Source organism: Megascapheus bottae, chromosome 4 (assembly GCF_031878675.1).
Source record: "Megascapheus bottae isolate mThoBot1 chromosome 4, mThoBot2.hap1, whole genome shotgun sequence".
NCBI lineage: Eukaryota > Metazoa > Chordata > Mammalia > Rodentia > Geomyidae > Megascapheus > Megascapheus bottae.
The window spans coordinates 38,085,490-38,108,030 of NC_143512.1; the positions used below are offsets into that span (position 1 = coordinate 38,085,490).

At 34.4% G+C, this 22,541-nt stretch overlaps 1 protein-coding gene across 5 annotated transcripts in view; it reads left to right on the plus strand.

Moving 5' to 3' along the window:
* Ssbp2 (single stranded DNA binding protein 2) overlaps positions 1-22,541 on the plus strand; it is a 219,667-nt gene that overhangs the window by 107,254 nt on the left and 89,872 nt on the right. The gene's annotated exons all lie outside the window — the stretch shown is intronic.

A 22,541-nucleotide genomic window follows, 5' to 3' on the forward strand; every position in this document is an offset into this window, starting at 1 on the left:
GATCTCTGCAACCCTTCCCTCTAGTTAAATGATACAACATAATTAATTCTACCAGTAGCTATTTACACTAAAATTCAAGATATCCAACAGGGGAAAATGTTGAATCTTAGTACCCAGTGGTTTTTACTGGAGATGGTCATGTAAGCAACCTCTTCCTTATACATGCCAGCACAAACCATATTATTATTATTATTTAGATATACAAAGGGTTACAATTCTATAAGCCATGTTATGAATGTAATGGTTAATGGTCAGTGTTACCCCTTTAATTTTTCTCCCTTATTGTCCCCATCTTATTCCTACCCTCAAGATACATAGTTCATTTTTTTTCTTTTAACATTAATGTACACTGAATAGGACTACACTTGTTCACCCTTCCTTCTTGTATTCCTGTGCCCTCAGCCACTCCTTTTGGATTCCTCCCATAAGTACATCCTGTTTTAGTCAATTTGTGTGTAAATGCATTGAACCCTGCGTATGTTACAGACAGTTGTATTTTAGATCTGGCTTCTACATATGAGATAGTATGTACTATTTATTCCTCTGAGTCTAGTTTACTTCACTTAACATAATTTGTTCTTGGTCCATCCATTTCACTACAGTTAACACAATATTCTTTCTAATGGATGAGTAAAATTCCATTGTATATATGTACTACATTTTCTTGATCTGCTTATCCATTGTAGGGTATCAGGGCTATTTCACTAACTTGGCTATAGTGAATCCTGTATCAAGGAACATGGAGGTACAAGTGCCTTTACCATATCATCACTTGTAACCCTCTGGATAGATGCCCAAGTGTGGTATCGCTGGATCATAGGGTAAATATATGTTTAGATTTTTGAGGAATCTCCAAATGGCACTTCAGGGTGGTTATATTAGTCTACGTTCCCACCAATACTGTAATAGGGTTTCTTTTTCACCATATCACTCCCAGCATTTGTTATTGTTGGCATTTTAAATGCTGGACAATCTTACTAGGGTAAGATACAATCTCAGTGCTGTTTTGCTTTTCATTTCTTTTATGGCCAGGGATGTTGAGTATATTTCATGTTGGCCATTCTCTATTGGCAGTTCTTTCTTTGAGAAGTGTCTATTTAGCTCCTTTGCCAATCTGTTGATTGGGTTGTATATTTTGGGGTGAGGGTTTAGTTTTATGAACTCCTTGTATATTTTAGATATTAGGCCCTTGTTGATATATAATTGGTAAAGATCTACTCCCAGTCCGTTGGCTGTCTTTTTAGTATAATCTCATTTGTCAAGTCACTAACCTATATGCTGTGCTCCTGGGTGTCTCTCTCTCTCTCTCTCTCTGTCTCTCTCTCTCTCTCTCTCTCTCTCTGTCTCTCTCTCTCTCTCTCTCTCTCTCTCTCTCTCTCTCTATGTTGATAAGTTCTAATATTTCTTCTATTTTATCTTGTACTAATCTTAAAGTTTCAGGTCTGACATTGAGGTCTTTGATCCTTTTGAATTGATATTAGTGCCATGTAAAAAACACAGATACAATTTTAGTTTTTTACATGTGGTGGTCCAGTTTTCCTAACACCAGTAATTGAAGAGGATACCCCCTTTCTACCAATTGTTTTTGACTTCCTTGTCAAATGTCAGATGACTGCAAGTACAGATAGATAGACATACAGACAGATAGACAGATAGACAGACATATAAATATATAAATATTTATTTATTTATTTCTGTGTCTTCTGGCTTATTGCATTGATCTTTGAGCTTATTTTTATGTGAGTACCCAGCTGTTGTTATTATAACTCTGAGATAAAGTTTGAGGTCTAGGATTGTGAAACATGGATTTTTAAAAGCCTGAATGTCATAAAGAATAGAACAAAAATTTTATTAACTATTCTATTTCATTTTTCATATTTCCTTAATGTTTGGCAAAGAAAAAAAAACAGTAACTCATAGAACTTGACTCTAAACAAAAAGGAATGCTTGTGTTTTGGAAAGATGACTTTTCTTAGACAAAACAACCCAAGATTTAACCTAATACTTAGACAAACTGAGTTTATAAGCCAGGGGAAAGGCTATTTACTTGGAGATTCAGTTTGTTTAAAAGCCCTGTGAAGAACTGGGTACAAGCAATGGCTTTTGTTGAGGTTGAATGAGATTATCATTGATAAGGATTCCTGTCATTTTAATCTTACAAAACTTGAAACCTAAATTTCTAAAGTTTCATTTTTACATTTCAGTTTAGTGTTGGAATTTATAAATAGCCTGGCATTCAAGTTAATTGAGGCATTTCTTTTTGAAGCAATTATATAGCTTTATATCGCATTTCTCTGCACTTATATTTGCTTAAAGGACACAAAGTCAGCCAAATGGGAAATAGTGAGACAGGACACAGAGTCCTCATTGTGAGAACAAATTTGGAGAAAGGTAAGTCAGCATTGTAGATTTCAAGTATATGCACATACATACGAGAAATTATATCTCATACATACTATATATATTATTTATGTGGAGTTAATTTTATGTCATATTTTGAGTCTTCCTACACTTTGATTGCACCAGATCACAGGGTGAAGTATGAACTTTACACTGTGTCATGTTGAAGTTCAAAGAAATTTTTGGCTTTGGAGCTTTTTTTGAATTCAGATTTTCTGATTAAGGATGCTCAGCCTATACTTGGCAGGTTATTTACAACAGTAATAGCAGTAACAACAGCAAACTTTATTAAGTGCTTACTGTGCACCAGATTGTCCTTACCACACTATATGAAATTCCATAATTAACCTTTCTAACACTTCTGTTTAATAGACATTATTATGAGTCTCATATTAAAGATTTAGAAATTATGTGACTTGGCCCAAATCCACAGCTTGTAAATTGTCCAGTTGTGGTTTAAACTCAGGTAGATATAACAAGAGCAAAGTCATAAGCTTTTCAAAGTTATAATAAAATCATTTTATAATTCTAGATTACTAATTTAGGTTCGAATTTTCCTTTATTCAGTAATTACACATGTGTAAATTAACATTAACAAAATCACATTAGTGATTTTCAAATATGAATCAAAGGATGCTTGAATTACAGAGCTACTGGAGCCCAATACTGACAGTAATTCTGTGAAGTGCTCTCTTCCCATTGATCCCTCTTACTACTCAAATACTCCTGAGAACTTCAGTGCTTAGAAAGTATAGAGTGGCATTACAAAATCCATATGGGCCTATTATGTTAATTGGAAAAAATTTACTTGAAAGAATTGCTATGTAATTGATTTTAAATGTGCTTTTGGATTTTTTATTTACATTACTTAATAAGAACAAAGGAAAGACCAAAGAAAAAAAAGGAATTAGGGAATAGAAGGCCATAAAAAGAAAAGAAAAATGAATAAGGGTGATTGCAAAAAAAAAAAGGAAATGCAAAGAATTTTAAGGTTGAGAAAAGATTATAAATTTACAAAAAAAGAGTTGACATAGGTAAAAATCAATCACAATAAAGTAGATTAACAGCAAAATATGAGACAAAAAGTAATTGTTAACCTACTGTTGTTTGGTAGATGTCTAGAAGTACATTTTCTGGGGGATGAAGAACAACCTTACAAAGAAAATAGTATCTGATGGGGCCAGGAATTTGGCCTAGTGGTAGAGTACTTGCCTAGCATGCACAAGGCCCTTGGTTCGAATCCTTAGTACCACATACATAGAAAAAGCCGGAAGTGGCTGTGGCTCAAGTAGCAGAGTGCTAGTCTTGAGCAAAATAGTGTCCAAGGACAGTGCCCAGGCCCTGGTTCAAGCTCCAGGACTGTCCCACTCCCCCCCCCCCCAAAAAAAGTATCTGGGTAGGATGTCAAAGGGAAGATTAAATGTAGTAGAGTTTAATCATTAGAACCCCTTAATGAAACATTTCCAAAGATATGACTGAGAAAAGGCTGATTTATAAAGGCAAGATGACCTGCAGAGGCTGAGAGGAAACTTAGAGAATAAAAATTTCATGAAAATTAATGGTAAGAAAATACTAGAAAATCATTAATAATTTTTGGCAATGAAGAGTACTGAGTAAAGCTGTAAGGAAAGTTGGAGACAAGAGGCAAAGGGAGTTTAGGTGATATTGAGTGTTAAAATTTTCTTCTTTAGGTTGGACATATTTGGAGGTGTTGTTTTTAAAACATGGATTTAAACTATCAGTATTACATACAAGTATCAGTGTTCAGTGGACCAACTAAAGAAGCAAGGTTAGAGCTTGGAAGACATTAGTAAGTTATCCCAATAATAATGATAAAATGAATTATGAGAGAAAAAGATAAATTTATTAGTCACAAATTAACAAAATGATCACATCTTTTTCTGAATGATAAATCTCATTCAGAATATTATTAAATATTATATTTTTAAAATTTTACCTGCTTGAGTTCTCATCCACTATAGGTAGAAATATTCTGACCATAAAGGCTATGTTTTCTACTATCTGGTTTCAGATGTCTGGCAGTAAAAATAAAAACAGTACTGGCCCCTCAGCACAGGCTTACATAGTCAGATAAGAGCTTTCACAATAGGAAACGAAAATTGTCAGATAGACCCAAAACACTATATAGTGAATGAACAGTTTTGTCAGTTCCTATCTGGATCAACTGCCAGAAACAATTTTTAAACTAATTAAAACATGTGGACATTAAATTTATACCTAATATACTTCAGTTAGGAATAAATTTTGTTAAGAAGTTAATGTTCTATAAATAATATTAAAGGTAGAAAGGAAACATAGTATGTTTCTACATTCTTACAGGAATGTTCTATAAAACAAACAATAGGAGAACTGGGAGAAAATATGGAGGGGTAACAATGTTAGACAAGAAATGTACTCATTAACTTACTTATGTAACTGTATTCTCTCTAACATCACCCTTACAATCACATAAAATTAAATTTAAAAGATTTAGTTTCCACTTTGAAGTTTTGATTTATAGGGAAGGGATAGTAAGAATTTGAGATGAGATTCTTCTTTTTTTTTTTTTTTTGCCAGTCCTGGGCTTAAGCTCAGGGCCTGAGCACTGTCCTTGGACTTTCTCAAGGCTAGAGCTCTACCACTTGAGCCTCAGCACCACTTCTGGCTTTTTTCTATGTATGTGGTACCGAGGAATCGAACCCTGGTCTTCATGCATGCTAGGCAAGCACTTTAACCACTAGGCCAAACTCCTGGCCCAAGAGATGAGATTCTTCTATACAATAAAAATTCCCATATTTTACTGATGAATTATAGTCTATTATGAAAGCTATTAAAGCATAGCTATTAAACGTTTAGTACTATTTAAAAGGAACTTGAAAGAAGTCAGTTTAACTCTACAGCAACTGTTCAGCTCATTTATGTTTATTAAGAACTACTAGGTAAGGCCTAAAGTTAAATCAATTTATTCTTTAGTCAAAAAATAGCTAGTGCAAATGAAAATATGTATTTGTTTCCTACATTACTTATGATTTTAAACTGTAAATCTTGTTTTTTAAGGGAAAAAACTATATCTGCTTGATTCTTTATCTTAATTTTTGCTTAATTTGGCAATGACTTCACAATTCATTGTTCAATATATCTGCTCTTTGGGCTTTAGTTAAAGAGTTAATGTTCTATGAATAGTACCTAAAGTATCAAATTGAACACCCGTGATTCCAGTTACTAACGAACAGGTAGAGGCTGGAGTTTGAGCGAGCCTGGGTAGTTAGGGAGACCTAATCCCAAACAAAGACAGAGTGGCTGAGGGCATAGCTTAAATATGAACCTTACCAAGTATGAGGTGCTAGCTACCAAATAAACTGTAAAATGCATCTCTGGGTTTAGTCTCCCAAACTTTCATATTTCTCTTTTATTGGTTTTTTTTTTCTTTTCATTGCAGTACCAAGGCCTTACACTTTCTCTTGGGCTGGATGCTCTACCATGAGACACACATTCCAGCATTTCGTTTATTAACTAGATGGAGTATTTCTGCCCAGTTGGCTTTGAACTGATTACTACCTCCTGAGCTGGGATTGCAGTCATGTAATTACAGGCATTTTTATGCCTGTATTAGAATTATTATGTAACCCTAGTGGATTGTCTGTATATGAAAGAGAGATATCTTATTACCAGCTCTAGTGCTAGCTTAGACTTAGTGCACTATATTGAGTGTGTGCTCAATGTCAAGGTACTTCTGAGAGAAAACATTTTAGCTGGGATCTTCCTAAAAGGTCTTGAGTGTAGGTGAAGGAAAAAAAAAGCCTTGTTAATAGGAGACAAGGACACCCAATGACACCATATGTTAACACCAAATGCTAATTTTATAGTCATTTTTATTCCACTATTATTCCAGGACATTATTAAAGATAAAATTATAAATAATCTTTGATATTATTAAGTTCATTCTGAAGGTCTGTGCACCACTTAGTATATCTTCAGTATAAAATGAAAGAAAAAATAGAGACCAACTACAAAATATCAAAATTCTGCTTTTTTGCTTTCAGTAACAAGTAATCTGATGAAAAATAAATAAAAGCATAAATTGTATAGGTCCCTTTTGCAATCCATTCTTCTGATTCTGCATATACTAATGGGTTGATACCTGATAGACATCAATTGATTACAATTCCAGCTTTTATTTCCTAAATCTGTAAGAAATATAGAGACAAAGAATAGGCAGCAACAGAGGTCAAGAATTCTAAGGGTCTCAAATAGAGTAAAAACTCCAAAATCTCAGAGGTGGTGGAAAAAGTAATCACTACTGATATGGAGATATTATAACAAATTGTTTCACACACACACACACACACACACACACACACACACGCAAACATCCATGCATTTCTAGTTTCTCCTTTAAAAAGGATAAAGCTCACAATAAGAAGAAAAATCCTTTCACAGTAAATCCCACATCCTATATAACTAATGTATGTTAATAAAATAAAATAAAAAAAGAAAGAATCCAAGGGTCAGAAATTTAGAGCTGAAAGTAATTTTGAAAATATAATCCATCCTTGAAGATGTGTAACAACACTAACGAAGGCCAAAGAATGGATTCAACGATTGAGCTAACATCTTGGTTAAAAGTCAAATGCAATTTATCTGCCAAATGTAACTGTAACCCCTCTACACATTATCCTGACAATAAAAAATAAAATTAAACTAAAAGTGGCTTTTCAGATCATCTAGCTAAATTCTGTTAATTTATACCTTTCACTTTGGGTGAAGGGTTTTCAATGTTAGATACCAGAAACCTGTGAAACCAAGAAGAAATATGCTTGCTGATCTTTCAACAAGTTATCTCAGATATTTCATTGTAGTATAAAATTAGTTCAGAAAATGAATGCATTAAGAGATTTATATTTTGAGAGCAAGTGCTCCCCCTTTCTTTACATGTTAATGTTCATATTTTCTTCTCACTTATCTTCTATAACTTTTTCAGTTGTGCCAATATGCTGTATTGCCTAATTTTATTTATCTTATTTTTTGGTTCTAGAATTTTTATTTAGTTGTTTGTCCAACCTTTTGTTGATAAAAACAAGTCTGCTACTTTATTTATTGGTCATATTAATCATTAGGTATTTATTTTTATTCCTTTTATTCCCATCCTAGGGCTTAAACGCAGGACCTGGGCACTGTCCCTGTGCTTGTTTGGCTCAAGGCTGGTGCTCTGCCACTTGAGCCACAGTGTCACTTTGGGTCTTTTCTGAGTAGTTCTTTGGAAATGAGAGTCCCATGGACTTTCCTGTCCTCGATTGTTAGAGCCAAAATACTCAGCTCTCAGACTCCTGAGTAGTTAGTATTACAGGCAAGAGCCACCAGTGCCGGGCTTCATTAAGGGTTTTAAACTCTCTACTGAAATCTCCACTATCTGATTCCAGAGTTTTATGCTTCAATACACTTTCATTGCTATTCTCTTTACACTGTCTTGGATGTTACATACAAAGCAGAACAGAGATCATTTGATTCATTCTATTCCAACAAGAATTTGTATTTATCTCTAACAAATAGCAATTCTAGGGGCACTAGCAATTTACTTCCTGTGAGTGATGGTATAAGCAGCTTTGGAATAATCAGATTCATAAATATCTATGATCTAATAATTTCATAGTCATTTAAAAATGCTATGCATTAATATGCAAACATACAGGTTTTGGAGCACCTGCTGGGCTCAAGTCTTGGAATCAGATTGGACATGTTTTCCATTTCACATTGATTTTCATGCACTCTAACATCCTAACTGTGAACTACACAGCATATATTTATGTGTTATCCTTGAAATTTAAGATGATCTGTGGCACCCAGTGGTGGATTGTGGCATTAGCACATTGGTTATCTGAAACTGGTAGGTTAGAGAAGATCTCCTTAGTTCCCTAGCCCCTCAGATTTGGAATCTCTAAGGAAATATGCCTTCATATTCCAAATGAAAGTCTGTCAATAAGAATGACATTACCCCATTTGTAAGGAAATGGAAAGATTTGGAAAAATTCATATTAAGTGAAGTAAGCCAGACCTAAAGGAGCATAGGCTCCATGGCTTCCCTCATTTGTAATAATTAGTACATCTCTGGAATTCTCCTAACAGAGAATCACAGTACCTCAAAAGCTATGTACATATTGTCATACAGGATGAGACTAAATAAAAGGAATTCTAAATTATAGAAACAAGAGGATTATCTTTGTGATTGTTCTTCTCAATGTACTATGTAAAGTTACTTCTTTTCTTTTCCACTTATGGTTAGTCTCATGTGGTTATTGTACTTGGTATATTGTATATGTACTAATTTGTTTATATGAAATAAGGAAGGGAAGGGGGAAAATAAGATGATTGAGAGAGGGTGGGGAGAGTGAAAGGGGGACAAAAACATGAGAAAGGGTATCAAAGTTGATAAGTTACGTACCCATTACCTGATGAATGTAACTGTAATCCCTCTATACATTATCCCGACAATAAAATGCAATAAAAAAAGAGAGTTCAAGCATTACAGGTACTGATGTAACAGTGTTCAAGAAGCAATATACTCACCATGTTACAAATGTAACTGTAACTCCTCTATATATTACCCTGACAAAAATAAAATAGAATACATTTTTATCTTTGTAAAAGTTTCAGATTTTAAAACTGAATTCTTTCAAATCATTTTTTACTCAATACTTGCCTCTAGTGTACATTTCTGTGGGAATGCAGAGTAAAGGAAATTCCTTAGCTGTTAAGATAGGGCAACCAGTTTCATAGCCATCATGCAGGAGACCATGAAATACATGTTTTCGTTTTATAAAATACTTTGAATTAATTTTTGTTATTTCTCACTAGAATATATTAGTTACAGAAGAGCACATTTCATTGTGACATTTCCACGCATGCATGTTTACAATGTATTCTAGTTAATCTCATGCTCTCTACCCTACTTCCTTCCCAAGACTGTACTTTTAAAAACTTTAATACACACCAGATCTGTGGTGCTCTGGATCTTTGGGGAAGTGGGAAAAGAAATTTCCACTCTCCATTCTCCCATTAATTAAAAAAAAAGCAAAAGCAAAATTGCAACAGTGGGTCAAATAGCCTTGAGCTAAAAAAGCTCAGAGATGGTGCCCAGGTCCTGAGTTTAAAAGCTAGGCCCAGCAAACACACACTCACATGTATCCAAATATATCTACATCTATCTATATATTTAATATAACTTACTCCTGTTTCTTAAGTAAAACCAATTCTGTATTTCAGTTAAGTGATAAAGTATACATTCTATAGAACTTACTGGACTGTAGCTCTTTAGAGAAAATATAGCTGGGAATTTTTCAATCATTATAAGTTGAGTACAGTATTTCAGTGTTGGAGGCAGAAATAGTTCTCCATCTGCTTTTTAAAGAGAATTTTGACTAGCCTATTTGCTAATAGTACACATAAAACACATTTGTATATACGTTTTTTCAAAATAGGGAAGGAGGGGCTGGGAGTTTGGCCTAGCATGCATGAAGATCCGGTTCAATTCCTCGGTACCACATACATAGAAAAAAAAAAAACAAAAACTGGAAGTGGCGCTGTGGCTCAAGTGACAGAGTGCTAGCCTTGAGAAAGCCCAAGAACAATGCTCAGGCCCTGAGTGTGGTTCCCAAGGCTGGGGACAAAAAAAAGAGGGAAGGAAAGGGGAACAATGAAATGGTAAGAGTGGTAGAAAAACGAGGGAGGAGTAATGATATTTTGAGATGAAATGTACTCATTACCTTACGTATGTACCCTGACAGTAAAATTAAATTAAAAAATACAATAAAATATATTTTTGTCTATCACACTCCAACCGTCAATGTCTTAAGCAAAAAAAGAGAGAAAATTATCCAAGTATGTGTTCAGAACATATGAAATGAATATATGAAAGTTTATAAACTTATAAGATTTATTGGTGTATAAGTCAATGAGCTTGTAAATGGAAAAGCTAAGTAAATGCCATAATCTCCTATTGTAATAATTAAACAGCTGTTGAGGAGAAGAAAAATTGTGTCATACAAAGGCTAATTCAAGAGAATTCCCCTGACCTTGTTATGTTGGAACTCTGAAGTGGCCACTATGTAGAAGTACACCAAGTTGAACTTCACAAGTGAAATGAGGAGGAAATTGCAAGTATGATATTTGTTTTCAGAAATCTTTAGGTTTATCATGTGGAAAAAGCAAAGTAGCAAATGACAGGAGTTTTTGATATGCAATTTTTGGCTAGCCACAAAGAATTACATATATGTATATCTTTAGAAGTAGTCAAATATAGATTAGAATGATGTATGATGGACTTCACTGAGGGTGGGAAGTTGCAGTTAGCACTGACCAAAGATTAATATTGATTTTAAGATTCTGAGATCTTCCTCAGGCAATTCTATATTGTGCTGCTGCTTGGTTTAACAATAATCAGATGATGTAATGCTTTCCAGAAATGTGTATAATATTTATACCTTATATGAGTTATCCTTGCAGGAATGTGGCTTCACTGGTAAAGTGGGTTCTGTTCCAGTCTCCCTTACTTTATCATCCAAAAAATTGTATGTGCCTTGAAAAAATATAATCTGCATCTCTGATTGTTTTGTGGTCAATGTAGTTACAGAATTTCTCTTTAGATTGATTTCAGGTATAATGTGATTTTGTCGTATATATCTGATTGTTCATGTCATTGTCATAATAATGGAAAATTGAAACATGAATAAATATTATCACCTGCAGTTTTCCTCTGAAAAGAATTTCTGTTTTGCCTGGTTTCAGTTAACTTGAGAATTTTATTTTCAACAAATCAAACATTCATGTTTGTGATCAACTAGAAAAGATTGAAATATTGATAATAATATTTCTTATATCAAAAATTATTTACTCTAGTGTTATCAATACACTTTTCTCCTTGTAGATGTGTGAGTGGATACATGTACATATGCATTATACTTTAACTGCTGGTAAATATTTTAAATTTTCCTTCCTTCCTTCCTTCCTTCCTTCCTTCCTTCCTTCCTTCCTTCCTTCCTTCCTTCCTCCCTCCCTCCCTCCCTCCCTCCCTCCCTCCCTTCCTTCCTTCCTGGGTCATGGGGTTTGAATTTGGTCTGGGCACTGTCCCTGAGCTCTTCAGCACAAGGCTACTGCCCTAGCCCTGGGCCTGGGTGTTACCTCAGAACTCTTCAGCTCAAGGCCACCACCCTACTTTTGAGCCAAGTCCCACTTCTCTTTTCTAGAGGTTAATTGGAGGTAAGACCCTCAGGTCCTTTTGTGCCTGGGCTGGCATTGACCTTGATCCTCAGATCTCAGCCTCCAGAGTAGCTAGGATTCCAGGTGCAAGCCACCACACCCGGCTATTATTTTAACTTTTTATAGCATGAATAAGTCTGCAAAGTGAGGTACTAACCAGTGGGAGGAAAAATCTATCTATTCCTTAGATCTATAACTCACTATCACTTAAACTAAAGTTTCATTATTTATTATACATTTATGTGATATCTTTCTTTTAAAAGTCACTATTATCTTATGTTAAAGCCAGTCTTGAATCTGGCCAGCCAAGGGTAATATATTCAAATTAATTCTGAAGACTCAGACTTTAGGTTTTCCTAAACCACTTTATCCTGCCATGATTATTACCATAATAAACTTTAATTTGGTGTCACTTTGAATTTAGGCTGTGATATTAAATTGTGCTAAAAGGAATTCTCTGGTGACTAAAACTATTTGGAAACAGCTGTTGCTCTACCTATGAGAAAATTTAAAAACTCGTCAGCACATAGCAGTTTGCTATGCCTTTTAAATTATTACTGTGCTAGTTCTGTTTATGTATGGAGGTGTTGAGTTTAGTTGTGTATTTTTTTTAAAATATGTTGCTGATTTAATTCTGTGGAACAAAGTTGATTTAGTATGATGATACAAGCGTTCAGACCCTCTGTATGGAGGATAATTAAGCATTCAGAAAAAAATACCTGTTGTAGTACATTGTTGTTTGGTTTTTTGTTGTTCTGTTTTTGGATTGTCAGAGATATGGGGGATTTCTCATGATGTTAGTATTGACTTCATATCAATACATATATATACATATATATACATGTACTTTTTTGTGTACATGAGTTTTTAAAACTTACCTGAAAGTATTTAATCATCTCTTTTACCTCCCCAGTATACCTTTGTTAAGCTGTTTCATTAATTCAAAGATTACTAATATATCTTGATTGCAGTAATGATTACACTGTGATTTTGAAGGAACTCAGAAATGCATACCACAAAGAATGAATTTCACTATCATGTAAAAGTAAACTTTTAGAATACGGACATCCTTTAATTAGAAAAATATTTTAATAGCATATGTTAATTGTACAGAGTGCCATTTCTGACTTTTTCTGTTTATGTGGTGAATCAAACTTAGGACTTCATGCATGGTGGGCAAGCACTTTACCGCTAATCAACATTCCCAGCCCGTTTTATTTATTTATTTTTTTGATGGTTAATTGGAGGTTAGAGTTCTTTTTTGCCAGGGCTGGCTTTGTACTGAGAGCTCAGATCACAGACTCCTTAGTATTAAGATTTCAGGCATAAGCCCCCAACCCCAGCTAATGATCCATGTAAAAAAACCAAAACTCGACATAATGGCAAAGACGTTTATACATAAGCAGCTATATACTCTTATCTATTCTTCCTTCTAAATAAAAGAATACATCTTCTGAAAAAGGTATGAGGCTTAGCTCCAATAAGCATTCAGTTTATAATCTGAACCTTATGTATGTGCTATATTGCCATCATAAAAAATGTTATTTAGCATAATTATCAGTGTCTGAGAAATAATAGGTCAGCAAGTTGAATAAAGACATATAGCTCCTACCTGCCTTTACCAAATAGTCTAGAACTTTTATCCTAAGATTATTTCTATTACTTGTCACATATATATGTTAAGTGATCAAGGAAAGATCCTGTATTGTAGTCTTCCTTGTGTCTAATATTTTTTTCTTTAAGCTTTACTAAATGAGTGATTAAATGAAGGCATTATTCTGAATTGAGTATTTTTAAGCATGGGACTATGGACTTTCTTTTAAGACTAATTAAGAAGATACTGTGCATATTAAAACTGAAAGAGGCACACTGAGGTTCTGTGACAGTTTCAGTCCTAGCTTGTTCTTAGTATCTTATTACCCAGCCATTCGTCATACAGCCCTATAGCAAATGTTTTCCTCTCCCCAGCCTTTTCCATTCCTCTTCTATCTTTCTATCCCACTCTTTCTTCTTGCATGATCATAGTCATTTACATTTGTCTCTGTGTTCTTCTTTTTGCTGCGGATCAGCCAGTGTTCTTTTGTTTATGTCTAAGAAGATTCAGTCTGATGGTTTTTAGCAAGCTACCATCACATTTTCTTTCAGAGCTGTCCATCTCACAAGTCATTGATTAACCTGGGGATTGGTTCCTCCAGTTCAGTAACCACTCACTGATAATCATATATCAACAGGCTTTCCTCTCTCTCTCTCTCTCTCTCTCTCTCTCTCTCTCTCTCTCTCTCTCTCTCTCTCTCTCTTTCCCTCCCTCCCTCCCCTCTCCCTCCCTCCCTCATTCCTCTCTTTCCCTTTCTCCCTCTCTCCCTCTCTCCCTCCCTCTCCCCTCTCTCCCTCCCTCCCTTCCTCTCTCTCTCTCTCTCTCTCTCTCTCTCTCTCTCTCTCTCTCTCTCTCTCTCTCTCTCTCTCTCTCTTTCTCTCTCCCCTCTCTTCCTCCCCTCCTCTCTCTCTCTCCCTTTCTCCTTCTCTCACTCTCTCTCCCTCTCTCTCCCTCACTCTCTCTCCCCCTCTCTCCCTCTCTCTCTCTCCCTTCCTTTTCTCCCCCCCCTCCCTCTCTCCCTCTCTCCCTGGAGCTTGAAGTCAAGGCCTGGACACTGTTCCTGTCCTGTTTTGCTCAAGGCTAGTGTTCTACCACCTGAGTCATAGCTCCAAAAAGATTACAGGTGCTAGCTCTTGGTCCCAGTTTAAGAACTATGGCAATGTAAATGAAAGGGGGAAGCTGGTAAATGTAAATCATGTGAATTAAAATATGTATTGTTATAAAGGCTATGTATAGTGGGTTTACAATTATATAAGTTAAGTCATGAATATATTCCTTTTTGGACAATGGTCACCACTTCCTTTGCTCTCTTCCAGTTTTTCCTTATTGTCACCACTCACAAGTTGTATAGTTCATTTCCAACAGAGTATCTAGTGAATACCGCTGCCATTTGGATTTTCTTAATGAAAACACTCTCCTTTTGAAAAGAAGTTAGCTTTATATTCCCATATTATAGTACATTTTAGGAAAATTGAGCTTTCAGAGAATTGAAAGGAAAAAAGAAGAGGAGAAGTAAGGGGAAAGGGAACATTCACAAGAAGGTTAGGGATGAGGCGAGGAATTAAATTCTCTTCTATTACATTTCATCTTTTGTCAGATGTTTTTGTTTATTTTTTGTAACATTCCAAATTTAAGTGCATAACAGCAGAATTTGACAGTAAATTTATTTATCTGATTATCCTCGATAAGTGATATCTTTGGTCATGTGTAACAGAATGTTTTGTTGCTTTGAGTATACATTGGTAAAATGCTGGTCTTCTTTAATTACTTTAAGTAGGTTTAACACATTAATAAGGTAAATGTGAGAAAGAGGATACAAATGTTGTCTATTCTGGGATCACCCTGTGTATATAATAAGGATCCAGAATTTTAGTTTATTTGAGCTACTAAATGGTAGAATTTTGCATTACAGCAGTAATTCTTTGAACAGTATGCACATCTAACTTTGCAGTTTGAGAACAGGTTTTCAATCTCTGTTCATAGTCAAATATTTTTTTTTTTTTGTGGATCGGGGGCTTGAACTCTGGATGTTCAACTCAACGCTACCACCCTACTGCTGGAGCCACAGCTCCACTTCTTGTTTTCTAGTGATTAATTGGAGATGACTCTCAAGGTCTTTGGTGCCTAGGCTGGCTTTGAACCATGATCCTCAGATCTCAGCCTCCTGAGTAGCTAGGATTACAGGCATGAGCCACCACACGCTGCTTCAAATATTTAATGACATATGTATCATTGCTTTGTTCCTGTTGCTTTTTATATTAACGTATAAAACAATAAATTTGTAATTTGTTGCTGAGTATATATTTCTATAATTTAAGTTATACTAAACTTATTTCTATTAAGTTATACTACACTTATTGTTTAGTATAAATTTATATGATTCAAGATACAGAGCCATGCTACTGTAACCAGAAAGAAGATATAGAATAATTTAGTCTATGAAGTAAGAACTTTTCCTCCTAGTCTTTTATATTTAACTTCTTTTCCCGACCTACCCTCTGATAGCTCCTGATTTATTTCTGTCATATAATTTTGCCTGTAGAGAATATTATATAAATGTAATAATATAATATGTAGATTTGTTTTCAGTTTGAATGTATTAGTAGTTTCTTCTTGATATTGATGAATACTGTTCCAGTGTACACCTGAGTGGAGAAGAATCTGAACTCTTTCAGTCTGGGCTGAATCATTCTTTAGTAGGTTTTCATGTAAATAAAAAGAAATATTGTGGCCTTCTTTGCCCACATTATACTCTATAAGTGTGATTGCCAGGTCCTATCAAGTTTTACCATTGATGTTTCCTAAAACTGCCAATCTGTTTTGCAAAGTGCTTATATAATTTCATAGTCTCAGCAATATAGTAGAGTTCTAGTTGGTCTGCATCTACATCCTTAACAGTACTTGTTATTGTCAATTTGTTGTGTTTAGCCACCCTAATAGCTATGTAGTGGTTTTTTGACTTGATTTAATATTTTTATGTGTCAAGACTACTTAGTATGATAAAATCTATCTCCATTAAGTATTCTTTATTGTTGAATATAGGCGCAATGTTGTGTTAGTAGATTTCTAGAAGGCATCTTTTTTTTTTTTTGCCAGTCCTGGGCTTGAGCTCAGAGCCTGAGCCCTGTCCTTGGACTTTCTCAAGGCTAGTGTTCTACCACTTGAGCCTCAGCACCACTTCCGGCTTCTTCTATGTATGTGGTACGGAGGAATCTAACCCGGGTCTTTGGGTATGCTAGCAAAGACTCTATCACTAGGCCAAACTCCTGGCCTAGAACACAACTTTTATGCATAGTGTATTAACATGATAAAGTACTGCTGTCTACCACACATACTTTTCACAGTTCAAACAGATTGACGAGGAAAATAACATGTAGTTTACCTAGCTTAAGGGTTATCTGAACTAGGGCCATTTTCTTTCCATGTATTCTCCTAGAAATTTTTACATTTTGTCTTATGATATATTTTAAGTTATATATGTATAATATACATGTAAGATGTAAATGTAATATATATTTATAACTTAAAATATATAAAACTTATATATTGCTTAAATATATAGTTAAATTTTGAAATCTCGTAGAGTGCAACCTCTTTCACTGATTTTTTTTCAAAAATTGTTAAGACAATACTGTTGGGCTATTTACTGGAATTGTGTAGAGTCTAGAGGTTGATTGGAAATAATACTCTCAAATCCTTTTGTGCCCAGGCTGGCTTTGAACCTTGATCCTCAGATCTCAATCTGCTGAGTAGCTAGGAATACAGGCGTGAGCCACCATGCCTGGCTTCTTTTTTCTTTTTTTCCTTGTGATATTGAGGGTTGAATCCAGGGCCTTAAATGTACTAGATAACTATTTTACATATTTACATAGTCAGCCCTTTTTAAATTGCTTTTTTGAGATAAGATTTTATGTTATGACATAGAGCTAGCTTCTCATTGCAACCTTCTTAGGTATACATTCCTATGTAGCTCAGGTGATAGGCTTATACCACCATCTCCAACTTATTAATTGAGATGAGTTAACTTTTAGCCTGAGATGACTACAGAATGTAAACTCTGGACTTTTGTCAAGGCTAGAGCTCTACCACTTGAGCCACAGCACCACTTCAGAGTTTTTTCTATATATGTGTTACTGAGGAATTGAACCCGGGTCTTCTTGCATGCTAGGCAAGCACTCTACCATTAGGCCAAACTCCCAGCCCCATCAACCTCATTTTTTTTTTTTTAAAGATCACTTTAGTTCAGTTTTTTTATTTCTTCAAGTTCTTTTTTAGGGTCATGGGGCTTGAACTCTGCCTGGGCATTGTATCTGAACTCTTCAGCTAAAAGCTGCAGTCCTACCCCTGCGCCTGGGCATTGTCCCTGAGGTCTTCAGATCAAGGTTACTGCCTTACCTTGAGCCAAGCCTATGGATTCTTTCCAGAGTAGCTGGAATTACTGGTATGCACCATTATACTGAGACTTGAAGTTTCTTTTTGAGATTATTTGTATGAAATAATATTCTTAGTGGTCAAACCCATATGCAATTGTTTTAGTTTTGGGAGCTTCTTAGGGGATGAATTCATTTTTTTTTTTTTTGCCAGTCCTGGGCTTGAACTCAGGGCCTGAGCACTGTCCTTGGTCTTTCTCAAGGCTAGAGCTCTACCACTTGAGCCTCAGTACCATTTCCGGCTTTTTTCTATGTATATGGTACTGAGGAATCGAACCCGGGTCTTCGTGCATGCTTGGCAAGCACGCTACCACTAGGCCAAACTCCTGGCCCTGCATTCATTTTTTTAAATCATGTGTTTACATTGTTCTTATGCTTTTGTTTCACCTTAGTTATTTTCATATCAATATCTTGGATTCAGGAACCAACTTAATAAGTTATTTCAAGTATATTGTCATACCCTTCATAGTTATGTTACATATTTTCATGAAAAACAACTTACAAAAGGTTGTGTTTTGTATGGTCTTGTCCATTAATGGAGCTTGCAAGACTGTATCTTTTTGCCCAAAGATAAATAATAAAAATTCAGATACCTCTTTTTTTGGCGCCTCTTAGTGCTCAAAGGTTATCACTCTACTACTTGAGCCACAGCTCCACTTCCAGTTTTTGAGTGATTAATTGGAGATAAGAGGCTCACGGGGATTTTTCTGCCCCAGCTGGCTTGGCACTAAGATCCTCAGATCTCAGCCTTCTGACTAGCTAGGATTATAGGTGTGAGCCACTGGCGCCTGGCTCACTGCTTTGTCTTTAACATAATATAATTTATTAAAGCATATATTTTAATTGTACTCGAGGCTGCTTTCATGTTTTATGTGATTTGTTCTGTCATAGTGAGTTATGGAGACTTTAAAACTCAATCTTTAATTTTATCAGATTGTGATGAGTGAGGGGCTTTTACAAGATACAGTTGCTGTCTGGATATGATTCTACTGTGCAATCGTTATTGGTTTCTCTTCTATGTTGCCACAACCAAGGATTTTTTCTCATTAATATAGCCATTGAAAATAAAGCACAGCTGATCCGAGTTCTTTTCATTTATGTCTCAAACTCTAATTTTCTTGGAGGTTCAGTCTACAGTAGAAGGTGTTTAATAGTATTGCTTGTCTAATTACTTACTTATTTTCAGGCAGTATTTTGTGGGGCACATAATCTTTAAGGAAACTTTTAGACCAGAAGCCATTAAATGTAATAACTTTTTAGGAAGGAATGTAAAATGAAGAAAACATTTTAATGATATTTCCTTGTATATTTTACAGATAATGCTCATTGTTGTTTTCTAAATTTTGAAACATGTTTTTCTTCTCTTTTCCATTCTCTTTCTTTTCCATAATTATTTCTTTGTTGGTATTATAATTCTTTCCCATAATAAAACAGAAAACACACCTTGTTGTAGACTAAATTATTAAAGGATTCTATTATTTGGTGTGATTATAAACATACATACATACTTACTTATTCATATATTTATTTTTCTGAAATTTTTTCTAGGCAGATGTTTTACTATTTGAGTCATAATGACGCAGCATTTTTTAATTTAGTTAATTTTTTATAGGATCTTAGGTTTTTGTTGTTGTTTACTTTACATTTACCCTATTAATAGAAAGGTTCATATGTGAAGGTAGTATGTGAAATTTTCAACTGAGATTAGTGTAAACATGGTATGCAGTATACCTTTGCAACAACTGTTTAGAATGAAGGTCAACAAATTGTAGTGGACTGCTTGTTTCTAAGAAATCAAGTTTTATTTGGAGCTGGTTCGGACAACCATGTCCATTTTCATACATGTTTGTAAGTACTTTTGTAGTACATTCTCATAAAGTATTGCAGTAAAGACTAACAGGCATGACAGACTAAACTACCTGTCTGTGTTCGCAATGAGAAAGCAGTAAAGTCTTGGAAGAACTTTTTGAGAAAAAGACAAATTAAGATCTAATAAAATGAAAAGAGAATTAGAAAATAATTTAGAATATACTTTAAACAAAAATACCATTTTAGATACTAATAGATTATATGTTAAATTTTATTCAAAGGGCTATATGAAAATGTTAAGAATAGTTGCTGCTGAATAATAAGTTTGTACTTGTTTTTTTCCCCTTTCGTGCTTTTACATATTTTCTGATTTTCTAAAATATAGTGTGAATGTTTTACTGTGTTTTAATATACCCAGCTGATGGTCAACCAGGATGATAATGTGGAAACTATATGTAACTAGATATGAAGAGGTATCCCAAAAGATGATTAAGTGTTATGCTAATTATTGATGATTTTAAAAAATTGTAATGTTACTAAAAACACTGTTAACTTCTTTAATTCCTTATATTTAACCAGAATTCACATTTGAACAATACCCCAGAATGTAGGTTTGGTTTTGTTGTTGTTGTTGTTGTTGTTGTTATTTTTGCTCAGGGCCTGAGCTCAGGGCCTGAGCACTGTCCTTGGGCTTTCTCAAGGCTAGATAGAGCTCTACCACTTGAGCCATAGCACCACCTCCAGCTTTTCTATGTATGTGGGACTGGGGCGTCGAACTCCAGTCTTCATGCATAGTAGGAAAGCACTCTACTAGTAAGCCAACCTCCTGGCCCCAAAGAAAAGTTTTATAATGATAAAATCACATTTAGGAATGTTTGGAAATATTTTTATTTCTACAGATAGAGATATTTAAGTTTAGTTCATGAAAACGTTCTTAATTTTGTGGCTTATGAACATTGACTTATATTAATGATGTATTCTGAATTAGAAAATTTAGTTATTTTGCTATAGAGTATGTACTTAATATATTATGGAAGTGGAGTACTTTGTTTTATATAAGCACTCATAATGTGCCTTTAAAACAGACAAAAAGATTTTATTTTTGCAAAATTAAGTCAGAAATTAGAGAAAGCAATCTTTGCAATGAAGTACTGTTATTAGCCAGATGAAACATAAAGTAGTTTTACTGTATTCTATTCCAACATCTGCACTGGAGTGTTCTTACCAGATGCTCACTATAATGCTCATGAATTCTGACACACATTAAGTTGATTTCAGTGCCCATACAGTTAGAAATCATTGAAAATTAAGAGAAATCAGATTTTTACCAAATTCCATCCAAGTCAACACATGTTATTTAAATTATCATTGTGAATGGCATTTATTATCTCCATAATGACCAAATCAGTTATTAAGAGCAATTTCCAGATTGAAGCTTAGTATCCAAACTACTAGCTTGTCTATATGATACCATTGAAAGCAGAAAAAGAAGGAAAAAACAAGTTTAAACACATCTATTTGTTTTTTAACATATGAGTTTAGTAGGATGGTGATTCATTGACTCTTAACTAAAATAGAATTTGTAGGAAGAGTTTTAATATAAATTTGTCAGAAAATTTTAAATCAGTAGAGAATGAGCCTCAGAATAAAACTAGACTGTGTGCTATATATGCAGGGTAGAGTACGTAAACCATAAAATATGCTCTCACATCATTATGATCTCACATTAAATTCATAATAAATAATGGATAAATGGTAATTATATAAAGTTAAATAAATATAATCATGCATTTAAATTATACAGATTGTGTGTATATAAATTAGAGAGAGAAAGAGACAGAGAGAGAGAGAGAGAGAGAGAGAGAGAGAGAGAGAGAGAAAGAGAGAGAGGAGAGAGAGAGGAGAGAGAGAGATTGATTCTATCTATCCCTTCATCACCTAATATGGCCACCATGGCAAATGAAATGATTTTGAATCAAAGAACTTCAGGCATAGTATATTTACAAAAAGTTTTGTGTTAATGAAATCCATTTTGTTAAGAACACATTTTGAAAGGGAGTATTAGAAGTTCCCCTTGTAATTACTTAGCAGTGTATTAAAATATCTCTACATACCTGGGAGTAAATTTCATTGGCTAAAGATATAGAATATGTTCTTACCTTATTCATATTAGATTTTTCCTATTCAAATTGATTTTAGTCATAAACAGGACTGGGGTCTGTTTTTGTTGCTTGTACAACATCTTTCATTAAAAAATTAATTATTGTATTTCTCCTTTATTCAGGAAGTCTCTAATGGCATTTGGAAGAAGGATAGCTTAGTAGCTTCCTTCCTGACTAATGCAGTTTTTCTTTCTTATTAAAACTGTAATTGCTGCCAAAAAACCAATGTTGGAAGGAAGAAAAGGAATAATGAATGAAGGAAGGATAGGAGTGAAAGTAGGAAAAGGAAAAGATGGAGTGAAGTGAATGGGAAGGAATAAAGAAAAGAGGAAAATAAAAAAGTTACTTATAATTATTAATTTAACATTTATAAAGGTAGGAGATATAAAATGTTTTAGTAATGCCTGGATACTTTTAAATTTGTATAAAAATATGTGAAGTATATGTCAAGTATAGGTATAGTTTTGTTAATGATATTTCTCTCACTAGTTTCTAACTAATTAAGAAATGATGGGGATTTACACATAAACTGAGTTTTCATATAATTTCAGGAAAATAGCAACTCATTAATTTTTTTACTTTTCTATGTTGTGTTGGCATATATTGTGCAGTGATGTCATTGCAATATTTCCATAAATATATAAAATGTATCATATCAACGTTATTTCCTCCACCACTCCCTTTATCTCCCTTCCCACTCTCTTAAAACAATTTCAACAGTTTTAACTTTAATATTTTTGTGTTGTTGGTCCTGGGACTTGAACTCTGGGCCTAGGCATTGTCTCTGAGATCTTCACCTCAAGGCTACCACTTTACCCCTTTAGACACAGTGCCACTTCTGATTTTCCAGTGATTAATTGGAAATAAAAATCTCCAGGACTTTTCAGTGCCAGG